Genomic DNA, 15,093 nt, shown 5'->3' on the forward strand with positions numbered 1-15,093 from the left:
TGCACTGCAGACTAAGTGTGTGTAAATGGGGCTTTAATTTTACAAGAATGTATTATTTCAATTAAGTAAATCAATATTTTATAATTTTATTAATTGCATTCCAGTATTTTGTGCTAAAAGAAAAACATGTCATGTTCTTCTGTTCCCTTTATGATATCCCAGTGTTTCCAATGTATTCTAATTGTATTTGGCTTTAAGCCTAGTTACTTGGCCCAATGATGCAATTTGTCACTTTTATGTGAAACTTGCAAAATGATTTCAATGCGTTTTATTCATGTAAAAAATGCAGAACATGTCCCTAAAGACTGTGAGAACACATTTTTGAATTACATGGCAAATTTTATTCCTGAAATATTGACTTTTCTACTCAAGAAATAATATTGAATTCTCTGTGGATATGATATGTAGAATGAATACATAAGTAGAGCTGAGGATTGCTGAACTAAAGCTAACTGCTTCATTCACCAGAGACAATCGTAAGAGTGATCTGGACCCTTTGTTTCCTATAACATTCATCACCATGCCTAGTGCTTTTGTATAATAAAGCAGCTTAAATTGTTGCCTTAATCAATAAGCCCTTGATCAATCACCAAGTCAATGAAGAACTTTTTATGAAGTATATGTTGTTTACACCGAGATATGTGCTGGAGGGGATATGAAAAAAATTTTTTTTCTTTTATTCCCTGTTCTCAAGACACCTTAATTGCAAAATCATGGCTAAGGCATGCAAAAATAAAGAGAAAACAAAGCAATACATTCTTAAGTTCTAAATTCTCTGGCACATGCTTACAAACTACAGGATTCTAGCAGAGGGAAAGATCAGTGTTACTTGGGATATTTAAGAAAGATATGAAGGAAAGAATGTATTTGAGCTTTCAGATTTTCTTCTTCATGAGCATGGAAAATACATTTTAGAAGAGAGATGATGAATACTTCATATTTACACTCCACATCTTAAGTTAACAGCGTTTAAGTTCTGGCCCTCAGTAGATATTTGCTGGAAAATAATTGTATGGCTTTGAATGACTTGAATAGCCAGAAAGAACAGAAGTGACCTAGTGATCTAAGCAAACAGATGAGTCACCAAAGAACAAAAATGTGAATGAGCACAGCCTATTCAGGGAAAATATGGTAATAATCTTTTTTAGAACAGAAAGGAGGGTATGTGGTAAATAAATTCAGAAGAATAGGGTTCCACTTGCAGATAACATTTGATAACATATCAAACCAGAATTATTGATACTTTTAGGAGATGAAGATTTTTATATTGACAGTTCTAGTATATTACTCTCCTCAAATGTCCATTTAGTTTTCCTTAATTGTCATGTCAACAAAAAGCTATGGGGATTCAGAGACAAATAACTTGGGAAAAGATATGACAGAATTGTTAAAAGCACTTTGCAAATCAAGACATAGGCTTACCTAATTAATAGTTTGCTAGTCAAGTAAATTGTTCAGCTGGTCCGATTAAGAAAAAAATGCATTGTTCCTACTATTTAATTTTTTTCAAACTTCCTAAGCAATCTGGCCACTTTCTTGCCTTGTTTTCAACCCTGTTTTTTCCTGAATATAGTCGGCCATAGTTCGAGTAGGCCTGGGCTGACGGTATGATTGTTCTGGGCTACCACAAAGCCCACAGGAGGGAAACATTAGAAACTAGGAAAGGCCAATTAAGTGAAGGGTATAGGCTTGTCACTAAGTCAAGGATATAGGCCGGGGGTAATTTATTCAGGTGCAGAGGTTGGCTTTGTTAAGGGTGGTCCAAGGTGCACAGAAAATGAAGAACTTAGACTTGGTACCCAAAATAAGAATCTGGGCAACACAGGTGAATGTGCACTGTAGGTAGAGCTCTGATGTATGGCAGAATTCCAGCCAGTCACTGGATACCTGGGACCTGAACAAGGGAACTAGCAAGAGTGGCTCAAGGCATCAGATCTCCAGCCTCAAAGGCTGAGATTGGACTGTTGAGATAAAACCAGAAGAGAAATACAGAATGGGATTGGGGAGTGTTGCAAATCAGCACCTTAAAGATTTGTTAAATTTGCCTTTAACGTACAAATGTGAGGCTTGTTTGAAATTAAAGTCTCACAGTTGTGTGGGAAGGGGTGACCTCTGCAACCTAAGAGCATATATATAATATCTAGGCTGTAGCTTCATGAAAGCAGGAGAACCATGTCTACATTAGTATCATTTGTGTTTCCAGAAATAAGTAGAATGCCTACCCCATAAGCCATTATGAGAATTTTTGAACGCCTAAATGAAGGAATAAAACAATGAATAAATAATGGTCCTGACCTTTGAGGCTAAGACAGTTGACATTATTCCAAATTCCACCAGATGATGGGGCTCATTCTAGCCTAGTTCTTGATCCAAGCAATGAAGATGGCAGGAAAGTTTTCACACACTCAGCAAAACCTAAGTTCCAAACAGACAGTAAATACTTGTTATTTCTTGCTTTAGGTGGCTTTGGTAACTGAGACTATTTGTGTCAATGTGACTTAAAGTTTTGCTTGGGAAAGATAAGACTGTAAAACAACAAATTACTTCACTGTTTGCTTCAGAAAATTCCTAAAGATCAATCTATTGAAGACAAGAATCTTCTCACCTGAGCATCCATCACTTCTCAAGTCACAGTTTACTTACTTCAACACCATCCCTCATTGTGTCCCAATCCTAAACTACTATCTCATGAATTTTGCTCAGTCCTAATCATTTGCCCACCTTGAAAGATCCACCTTAAAAGGCTTGAGGTCAGACTCTTCTGAACCCATCCCCCCTTTTGAATTACTCCTAAGGCTCACTCATTCTGCAGTGAGTTCATATTAGTTTATCTTTGCATCTTAAACTATGTTGTCTATTGATGGTTTGATAAATTCAACACCTTTCTTAAACTTGCATTTCAACTCTTTATTCTTGGCTGAATTGCTAGTTCTGGTTCCTTGCAATCAAGTTTGTTAGGTCATTGTTCATAATAAGAGAGGAGATACTGGTGTCAGTATAAATTACCTTAAACTCAATTGTATAGCACAAACTACTGAAACTGCTGTGATTATGTGTAAAGTCATCCAGGAGGCCTCTCAAACAAGGATTACATGGTAATATAAAGGGCTAAAAGGTAAATGTGGATTTTAATGTGGGAAAGATCAAATTCTAAATGATGTACTACATGCATATTAAATAGAGAGAAACCAAGCAACTAAACTATTATTAGTTATCATGAATAATTCACCAACTAAAGCATCATCAATAGTAGCAGGAACTAAATATGTGATTTTAGTTAATGTTTAACAAACCAGAACCATTTTGCCTTACAGAACATGATAAATGACAAGGATAAAAACCCTAATATTTTAATCATTTAAACACTATTATTTAAAATCAGGTTCTTAAAGAGCTTTTGGGAGCTTCTTATTCAACTCATTATTTGCAAAATAAATTCTAGCACTTTCTTAAATTCTACTACTCAAGTACTATTTCTGTAACATCATGTATTTCATAGCATCCATCTTTAATTCAAAAAGGTATGAAAAATAATGTAGTAGTTCCTATAATATTAAATAAGCTGCAAGTTTAAAGTTTGTTACATAATTTTAAAAAATGAGAGGAGTGCTAAACTAGTTTATGCCCTCTACCCAACATATGATTTTCTAAAGTTGGGAATTAGTCGAATTCTAAGTCATTTTTGACCTATGAGAACTGAAATCATCTACAGCCAGAGACATAGTCTCTAGAGCAACATGACTTTATGAGCCCAGGAAATGGCTGCCTAGGAAGTGAGATTGCAGTAGCATTATTTCAGAAACTTTCTGAAAACCTCTTTGTTCGAAAACAGAATACTGAGCTGGTTGTCATCAGGGTAAAAGCTCCTTCTCAGAACAAGAGCTCACTCAACTAGACTCACCTAAAAGCTGTCAACTTTTTAATCACCTACTATACACACCTTGCCTGGCTGTGTCCACCAAACCTAACTGATGTTGTGGAAGCCTGCTCAGCACCTCTCCATTGAAAGAACCGCCTTAAACTGGATGCCAAAACCATATAAATACTCTGCTGGTGCGCTCTCCCTTCTCAGGCACCACTAAGTGCAGTAGCCTTCCTTGCTAAAGTTGGCCATAAATTTGTTCTCATTCACAGGTCATACTGGTAGTTCTTTGGTGAGTCAACGCCTGGTACCTGACAAATGATAAAATTCAGAATCTATCAAAATGGGAGAGTGTCAGGAAGTTAGTTTTAATATTATACAATATACTAAATACATATAATATAAAATATATGATATTATATATGTTCAAAACACACACACATATACATCTAATCTCATATATTAAACTCAAAGTGAATTTTTTTGATATATAGCTTTTTCCAAAAAGTAATATTTTTAAAATATATTTCATATGAAACCCAGAAAGACACTATCTGGCACATTTATATAAAGGAGGGTATTAAAATGTATTCGCTTTTGTGTTTCCAGTCTTTATCATCGTTCAAAAGCACAAACGAGAATATATAAGATTTGGTTGGGAATGAGATAGTTGCTGTTACTGAAATTAAGTTGCACGTTCACAACAATTAGAGATTAAAATTTTTTTTTTTTTTTTTTTTTTGAGGAATATTGTTAAGACTGCCTTCTGTGAAGCACCAGTTCTGGGAGATGTTAAAACATGCATGTGAGGTTTTTTCTTGTAGTTAAATATGGTTAGGAAAATCTACATAGTCTAACCCCTTTTGAGGGTCACAATGCTCAAGGGAAGATGAGGGAAGATGCTCATTAGCATCTTCCAGGTGTACAAGTCTCTTAGTTAATTCCCAGGGTCTCCTAAAATAATTTAACTGTATAACCCTGTATCAGAGGAACAGCTGTTAGCCTTCTACAAATGCAATCCAAGGTAGTAATCATTAGATATTGCTCTTTCAGAAACTCTGACACAGTGCTCAGTGTCTGTTTAAAATATGAGTCATGTAGTTTTTAGCACTGAACATTCTGTACAATTCTCTACCCAAGTGCTGTGTGCCCACGTTCCAGACATAGAATCACTATCCATCCTCTGCTTGAAAAGTCCACTGAATGTACAACTCATCATCCGAATGACATCTTCCTCAGGTTCAGGTAATATGTGCCATGAATATTCTTATTCATGACCAAAATATACCTCCATGAAAATTCTTATTACGGATATTCCTTTTTTTATTCCAGAGTCACACAAATCAACTTAAATCTATATGTTTTTCAGTGGTTTGATGATATCAATCATGTCCCATATACACTTCTTTTCTGTACTAAACTGACTCACTCCAGTTATGCATTTCTTAGACATGGTTTGGAGTTCCCTTTCTTCTGTAAATGAGGTCTAGATTTTAATTTCCTCTTCTGAATGTGTTGTCAAAAATTGAGTACAGTTTTCTAGGCACAGGCTTATACATGTAGGGTAGATTGGTAACATCAATTCCCTGTACTGGGTACTGCATTTCTATTAGGATCAGGAAAACAATTTATTTGATAGCCTTTTATATAAAATTCAAAAAAATCTCAAATATTTTTCTTACTTAATGTTATTTAGTAATGACTTCCCCATTAATTATATGGTTTTTGCCACTATTTTTGCCTCCTGTTTGTAAGGGATTCCTAGTTGCTTCCCAACATTGAATCTCCCCGTTCTCTTGAGTTATTGAAACTAATCTCTAGCCAGGCACACTGCCACAAAGCTACAACTTTCTATTTTTCAATCTGCCCTGTAGGTAGGTGTAACTATGACTAAGTAAATGCAAATAAGATATTAAGTTCCATGAGGGAATCTTAAGATGTCTTCTTGAAGACAAGAATATGCCTTCCCTCACCCCCTCATTTCTGCGGCAGGAATGCAGTGTAGCCATTTTGGAGCAATCACCACAGAGGCAGTGACAACCCACAAAAAGTGAACTACAAGAGCGATAAGTTAATAATAATACATGTCCCTTTCTTTGTGCTTCCTCTCTGCCATAATACCACAGAGAAGCTATAAATCAGAAAAGGAGAAAGGGGTAGTGACACAAAAGAAGACATAGACTACACTTTTCATTCTAAGGTGAGGGAAGGGAAAAAAATTCAAGTCCCCATGTGCTACTGGCCTACCTAGTAAAAGGGAGGGGAAAATGTGGAACAGAATATGAGCTTGATGGTATGAACTGAACAGATTTTTAGTAACTGATAGTGCAGAAAATTTTAGTATTCTACCCTAGATATTATTAAGGAATCTGCCACTTTTAGAAAATGGAGATTCATCACAGCAGATTTGGGAAAATATGTTGTACAAAATTAAGTTGTTTCTTATTAAATTCAGACTCTTCAAGAAACTAGATGCATTTGTGTACCATAGCCCAGAATTATAGTACTAACATCTATGGAAGTCAATAATTATCTAAATAAATGTTAACTAAAACATGTAACAAATTGGAAAGGCAAGTAACAGCACAGTTAAAATTTATCATAGGTATTAATCATCGATCTGTAATGTAAGACTATTACATGAGTAGGTGAACACTGAGTTGCTCCTTCTCTTATGAGTCTAATTAAAACCTAATATCCTAATTCATGATGAACTTAAAATTTTTTATTATCTTCTACTTGGTAAAGACTCATACAGAACTCTTATACCATATTCAAAATTTGGGACAATAATTTTTTTTAAATACATAATTTTTGAAGTTTTAAAGAAGCAAAATGATGCAGATACCAGTTGCTATGTAACCCTCCCAGTGGGGTCTCTGCATCATTTTATAATTAAAATGTCAATATTTCTGCAGTGAATAATCCTTGAACTTTCATGCTAAGTGGGATGAGTAAAGACTATACATAACCTCATATCAGTTTATGTTGGATTTTACTGTCAAATATAATTTCATTAAGAAAAATGGTTTTCAGTGCATTTTGGATTTAAGAATAGTAGATGATCAATTGTGAACTGGTAGCACAGGCTGACTTTATTTAATCAAGAAGAGAGTAGACTCTTCTGTTAAAGGGGCTTATTTAACAGTTCATATAAATAAAAGGGCAGGGTCTGGCGAATTCTGGGGAGACTGGATCTTTTCTTGTCTAAGCTGAAAAGACGGCTCCTCTGAGTATACCAACCACGGATTCGCCAACAGTAGCTCAGACTAGGGGTCTTACCAGGACCTGGCCACTGATCCTACTATCTCTTAATCTCTTTCCTATGAGAGACAGCCACGGAAGCTTCCTCTGGATAGCCAGGTAACATAGAGAATAACATTTCTTCCAATTGGCTTGTCAAGTATCTCAAAGGTGAAAGACATTCAGGAGCTGAAACTCCAGTCAAAATTAATACTCTAATTATGTGAAAACACATCTATAAACCAATTTCAGATTTATATTCAAACATAACATTGGTACTTGTAATCCAACAGCTATATCATTATTATAAGATGATCTAATCGACTTTAAAGTCTAAAGGCTCTCAGTAATTTAAGGGATAGTCTGGTGACCAAAGAAAGTCTTATTACTAAGTCATTTTTGTTTTGAAAAGCCTAGACATCAATAAGGGTATGGTCATCAAAGATCTTTCCAAGATCTTTCTTCTCCTCCTCCTTATGATGGTAAAAATAATAACAGTAATTAAGACACTACAAGCAATAAGAGAGTTTTCATTACATGTTAGCAAAAGTGATGTATGTCACTTTGAGGCAAAAGCTTAAGGAGTCAGCATTTCATTATTTGGTTTCTCAAAGATTATGGGATCATAAGATGTCTACGTCTTCTGTCTGCATCCCAGAGTGACCTTGAAAAGCAGAGCACTTTGCTGACACATGATTGATATATAGCATGAGTGAGAAACTTCACTCTCAGAAGTCACTGAGATTTTTTAATGTGTTCCTCACTACAGCCTATTCTACAGACATAGACATTTGAATCAGGAATACGGTATGTCGAAACAAAAATTCTGAAATATGTGTCATTAATTCTGGTTTACACAATGGAGTCTGGAACCATGTTAATCCATGTAATACATTGTGAAATAATGATAAAAAATACTACAAATGATAAATCAGGTTGTAGATAATTGACCTATTGAGTTTCTCACTTTTTAAAAGAAGTGAGAAAACTGAATGTTAGTAGCATGAGTTGATTACTTACTGGTAACATTTGAAAAGTTACTCCACGATTCTAAGTACAGAAAAGTACCAACCAGTTTGCAAGCAAGAATGAAAGGGAATAGACAGATTTAAGAAATTTGACAACTCTCAGAATGAAAGATTTGATCAATTCTCAATATGAACATAAAAAAAATAAGTGAGAAGATCCTTAAATGACAAGAACTACTTAAAACTCAGCTTCTTATGAAGGATTATCATTAAGCCTCTTCTTAAAAACCACCGAATAAATTAAGGTAGCACCCAATAAATCCTATCAGTTGACTGAAATTGCTCAGTAAGAAGAGACCAAGGGTGAGTCTTTGCGAAGGACTGTTGAAAAGTTTAATCGAGAGGCTAGAGAGGAAATCATGTCTTGAAACAGGTTGGAATTCTTAGTAATAATTTTCAGTTAGTCTACTGGCAAAGGATAAGTCTGGAAACAGTTAAATATGAAGCCAATTAAATTTTGAGAGTTGTGCTACCAGAATATCCACCAACTTGAGGGAAAAAAAAAAAGAGCAACTTGAGGGAATATCCACCAACTTGAGGGGAAAAAAAAAAAAGAGCAACTTGTAATCTTTGAGACTTAAAACAATCCTTTTGATGCCAAGCTCCTATGGATAGGAGAGCAGCTCACTCCTTTTTTGTATACAAAAGTGGCCACAGGTATTTTGAAACTTTCCTTATTAGGAAGTAGAGTCCATTTTCCTACCACTTGACTCAGCTAGCTATTTGACATGCTTTTACCAACAGAATTTACTGTAAGTGAAGTTGTTTGACTTCCAAATAAGGACAACAGCTTTTGCTCTTGCCTCCATGCAGTTCTGAGATTACTATGTAAAGATGTCCAGTTTTTATTTTTTTTATTTTTTTTTTATTTATTTTTTTTCAGTTTTTATTTTAAGCTATTAAGTCTTGGAGTAGTTTGTTATATAGAAATAGATACATAATACAAAAATTGGTACCTGGCATTAGGACTGGTCAGGAGAAGAGTCTGGAAAAGTAATGGGGAAACTTCTATGAGAAACTATATAGGTCACAAAAGGTGACCTATTTTGCTTAATAACAAAAATATTGGCAAAAATGTTGCCTAAGGTAACTTGGAATTTAGAATATGTATCTTTAAAATATTGTACATTTAGTCAGTAAACTCTCTAGGTAGCATCTTGAAATTGTTAATTGTGTGTCTGAGGTCCTGGACCATGCTATATTAGTTTGACCTCTGGGGTCTAGAGATTAAGCAGCTAAGGCAGTCATGCACTACACGCTAACAGGATGGACTCTCAATAAAGAATCTTGACACCAAGACTGGGTGAGCTCCTCTGGCTGGCAGTCTTTTGTACCTGCTAACACTTACTATTGCTGGTAGAATTAAGCTCACCCCTATGCTGTTCCACTAGGAGGTAACACCTGGAACCTTATACACGGTTTCTCCAGGACATCACCTTAGGCATCTCTTCTCTTTGTTGATTCTAATATGTATCCTTTTACTAAAATAAGCTGTGACCATGAGTATAACAGCTTTTCTGAATTCTGTGATTGCTTCTAGCAAATTATGTTTTCTGAGGGTGCTCTTAGGGATTTCCTGACACAGTAAGAAAAACAGCAATATCTTAATATAGTCAATACTACTGTAATCACTAAATATGTTTATAAAAATTATAAATGACACTAAAAGCAATGGCAACAAAAACAAAAACAAGTGAGACTACATCAAACTCAAAAGCTCTGCGCAGCAAAGGAAACCTTCAACAAAATGAAAAGGGAAGGTTCCAAACAGGAGAAAATATTTTCAAACCATATATCTGGTAAGGGGTTAATATCTAAAACATAAAAATAACTTACATAACTCAATAGCGAAAAAACTCCGACTAAAGAATGGGCAGAGGACCCAAAGAGACATTTTTCCAAAGAAGACATACAGATGGCCAATGGGTACATGAAAAGGTGTTTAACATCACCAATCATTAGGTAAATGAAAATCAAAACTACAAAGAGATGTCACACCTGTTAGAAGGGCTATTATCACAAAAACAAGAGATAAGTGTCGGGGAGGATGTGGAGAAAAGACAACCCTATTGAACTATTGATAGAAGTGCAAATTGATGGGGCCACTATGGAGAACAGTATGGAGATTCCTTAAAAAATTAAAAATGAACCGCCATGTGATCCAGCAATCCCACTTCCAGATATTCATCCAAATGAAACAAAAACACTAATTCAAAGGATTATCTGCACCCCCATCATAACTGCAGTATTAATTACAATAGCCAAAACATGGAAGCAACCTAAGTATCCATCCATGTATGTGTGGATAAAGAAAATGTGGTATCTATATACGTATGATGGAATATTATTCAACCATAAAAAGGAAGGAAATCCTGCCATTTGTGACAACATGGATGGACCTTGAGGGCATTGAGCTAACTGAAATATAAGCAGAGAAAATACCATATGATCTCACTTATATGTTGAAACTAGGGAAAAAATGAAATCATATGTCTAGACAACAGATTGGTAGTTGCTAGAGATTAGGAGGTGGGCAAAATGGGTGAAGGTGGTCAAATGGTGAAAACTCTCAGTTATAAAATAAATAAGTCCTGGGGATGTAATATATAGCATGGTGACTATAGTTAACAATACTGTATTTTACATTTGAAAGTTGTTAAGACAGTAGATCTTAAAAGTTCTCATCACAAGAAAAAAACAGAAACTTGTAACTATGGATGATGATGGATGTTAACTAGAGTTATTATGGTGATCGTTTTGTTATATATATAAAACATAGAATCATTATGGTGTACAACTGAAACTAATATAATGTTATATATATATATGTCAATTATACCTCAATTTTTTTAAAAAAACAAAAAAACAAAAAAAAATAAAACACAACTTTATAAAAAAAAATTACTGACCACAGCAAATCTTGAAGAACATGTAGCACACCTGGAACTCTCATATATTGTGGGTGAGCATGTAAACTAATTAAACCAACTTGGAAAACTAATAATTTCTTGTAAAGGTAAACATACATCTATCCTCTGACCCAGCAATTCTATTCCTAGATATTCACCCAAAAGCAATAATGTAAATTCACAGCAAAAGTCCATCAATAAGACAATATATAAACAAATTGTGATATACTCATGAAAACAGAAAATAAGTGAAAACATGTTGAACTATTTATGCAGTCAACAAAAATATGATATGGAGAAAAAGAAGCCGGGCACAAAAAAACACAGAATGTATGATCTAAGTTTAAGAAGTTCAAAAACATGCAGAATAATCTATGATGATAGAAATCAGAGCAGACATCTTTATGTGCTGTGGGAATGGAATGGAAAAAGACATGAGGGAACTTTCTGGAGTAGGGAAATGGTTAAGGTGTTTGTTACATGTTTATTATATGAATTTCTATCCAAACTCATGAAATTGTATAATTATGACCAATAATTTTCATTACATATAAATTTTGCTTCATTTGAAAAATGGGTATTTTCTGAATTATCTCTGCAGTAGAACTAAGGTACCCTTTTAGTTGTTTCTCCAATATTTTTTTTCCCTTTCCTTCTTCTAAAGGAAGCTTGATTTGGTTTTCCTTGCAGCCCTTTTCTTGTCAAAGGCTCACTGCAGTGCCATCTCAATGAATAGGGGACACTGTTCTAAGTCAATCACAATATTATTTCTTCCTTTCCAGCAAGTGGGTATGCACGTTTAGGTTACGTAATGCTGGTCGATAGTATGCTAAGTCAATTGACAATTTCCTGGGGAAAAAAATTCTCTTATTCTTAGTAGACATACAGTTTCATCTTTTTCTCTTTTTAATTAACTGTCCTGTTTGTTCTAGCTGGTACATGCTTTGTGGCCATTAGTAATGAAAGCCTGAAGACAAGATAACATCAAGAGAGACAAAGTAGAAAGATGGGAAAACCTGGGCCTCTCTAATGCCATTTGTTCAATAACTGAGCCTACCCTGAGGGTACTCTATCTGTAGATAACTTTTTGGGCGGATATAAAAGTTCCATATTATTAAAGCTACTTTAACTTGTGTCCTTTTTAACTTGAAGCCACAAATTCCCTTACTGTTATATCTACCTAGAAATTTTCCTTTTCAGTTTAAACAGAAATGAAATTAAATTATTTTTTGATCCTTAAATGGTAAATGGTTTGCCACAGAAGATAATGAAGAGCAAAATTATATCAGCATCAATTTATCAAATAAAAAATGTATAGGCTAATCAGGTAGTCAATGTTATGATTCAATTGCCTTGACCATCAAAAACCTGCCATTTTGCCAATGGCAAAACATATAATTTCTCTGTTCTTGTGTGTTCCAGTATGACAATTAATGATAATACATTGTACTATATTCATCAATGATTTAAAATATTAAAGGAGAAAATCTCCAAAGTGCCACAATCCCCTTAAAGATACACACTGTAACATCTTTATAGATTTCCCTGTGATATTAGTACATTTACTTGGAATAAGCTAATGTGTATTCTAATGTATTAGTCATTAAGTTCATTTCCAAAATTTTTTCCAACAGTAATCATTAACAAATAAATGATTATTATTTGACACTACCTTTAACTTGACTTTGCAAAACTATCATATCACAAAATATGTACCTGAAGTCTAAGAAGATATTAAAAGAAATTTTATCACAGTGCTTCTTAATGATATACTAATTTAATCAGTTGTATGAAGTTAGCTTTCTACAAAGAACTCTCAATTGTTCTGAGACCAAACTATTCTGTCTTTAGAAGAGAACTGATGGGGAAGTTACAAAATAAGCACAGTAGAGTTTAGACAATGAATACAGAGCAGGCAGTTTCACTTTGATTTCTTCCAGTCAATTTCACTTTTTAGTTCTCATGCAAAAGTACCTGAAGTGGTAACAGAATATTTAAAAGATAAAGAGAACCATTTTCACTTGTTTAAGATCTTCATATGATTTACATTAATTTTGCATTTTATAAAATCTTAAGATATATATTTAAGAATTACACTTTCTGCAATGCTTTCTTAAACATCCAAAAAGTACCTTCACGGATCATAAGAAGTTTTATTTAGTAGAAATAAAAGAAAGTAGAATATTTGAACAGAATGTATTTTATTTAGGCTTGACATATTTTCCAGTAAGTTAAAGGCACTAAATCTAAAATCACTAACATATGATTATTAGGGCTGAGCAAATTAACTCAACCAACTGACCCTTCTGAAAATATATTCCTTATTGAGGTCTATAAATGTTCAATTGATTTTCCTTTCATTACCTTTCCTTTCATTCTCATACACCCTTGAACTTGCATGTTCAGAGCAATTCTCACAAAATAACAACAAAAACCCAAGAGATTGCTTTGTAGCTTTGTGAAAGTTCATAATTCTCTTTTTCCAAGATGTTTTTTCTTTTGATATGAATCCCACTGATCAATGTGGTTTAGTGTTGGTGTCCTGAAAATTGAACTTTCCTGTATTTATATATCACTAAGATTTCCCATAGAATGTTCTTCTACAATAAAACTTTCTTAAAATACTGATAATTTTTCTTTGAGTGGGCCAGGAGAGAGACAGAGAAAGAGAAGGAGGGAGGGAAAAGAGAAAGAAGAACTGAACATAGAAAATAGTACAAATCAGCAGTGAATTAATGTAACCTACAGCCTGTATCTGAATCCACTTCATATTTAACATGAGGTCTCTACAGTATATTGAATAGGTCACTGCTTTTGGGATTTCATATATCAAGAGACAATCTTCTGACAGTATATATAAAACCCAAACATTTACATTATAACATCAGCAGTGCTGCTTTATTCTGTATATGGCATGTGATGAACACTGTGAATCAGTGAAGGCACAAATCACAACTATAATATTATAATTGCACAGAAGAAAGCAACCAACATGTTGAAAAGATTTGTATTTCCAATCTGACGAATTTCAGAGTACATGATATATAACTTACAGATCTGCTTTATATGTAGAATGTACCCTAAGTCTTGATAGCACTCTTTGTGATAAATATTATAAAGGAATAAAGGACTTGGCGTACAAGACTGAATCAAAACATTCCAGAAATGAAAAAGTAGCTTCAAACAGAGTATTGTCCATAACATTCAGTAAGAATGCCTGCGTTTCAGCAGAATAAGGGAACTCCTTTATCTAAATAATCAACATATCAGTTTATTTATAACTTTCTCAGATCAAAGCATGCTTCCAAATTTAAGGAAGATGTGTAGACTCCTCTAGAGGCAGGATCAAATTTGCAAAAAATTGAAACACCTTGGGGTTATGGAAGATATCCTTTTACAGTTTCATGTAATTTGTGTTTAGGTCAAAGCCTGGTGTTTCAGAAATGTTTCTAACACAGTGGTTGATGAAAAAATAAGTGCTGCTTAATATCTAACTATAGTTCTCTTACATTCACCTGATATAATTTGAACTATGTTCACCACATAACAGGAAGACTGAGGTGGTTAAAAGTAAATATTATATAAGAATTTCTAGTAGCAGTTAATTTTAAAACACTTTATACTCTCAAAGCACATGGATATGGATAATTAAAGTGTAAAAGCGTAAAAGCACACACCTGAAATGCATTATAGAAATGATTTCATTATAGAAATTATTCATTGATTTTAAAAAGTTACTAGAGAAAAATCTGTAAACCTGTGTTCTGGTCCCTTTGAACGACCTGCCTGCATCTTAGTTTTGGGGCATTTATTTAGTTCTTCCCTGCTTTAGACAAGGCTGTTGTAAGATCTGGACAAATGAATGCTTATGTAAATAATTTGATAATTGCAAAATCTACATAAATGAAAAGTATTATTACTGCCACCAAGAATGAGTTCATTACTCATCTAACCATTAAATTTAGTTTTATACTTTGTGGCAATTGTACCATTCTTGCTGTTAAGTAATATAGAAATGCAAGTTTATTAAAAGCAAATGAAAAATTCTGAC

Source organism: Balaenoptera acutorostrata, chromosome 1, assembly GCF_949987535.1.
Source record: "Balaenoptera acutorostrata chromosome 1, mBalAcu1.1, whole genome shotgun sequence".
NCBI lineage: Eukaryota > Metazoa > Chordata > Mammalia > Artiodactyla > Balaenopteridae > Balaenoptera > Balaenoptera acutorostrata.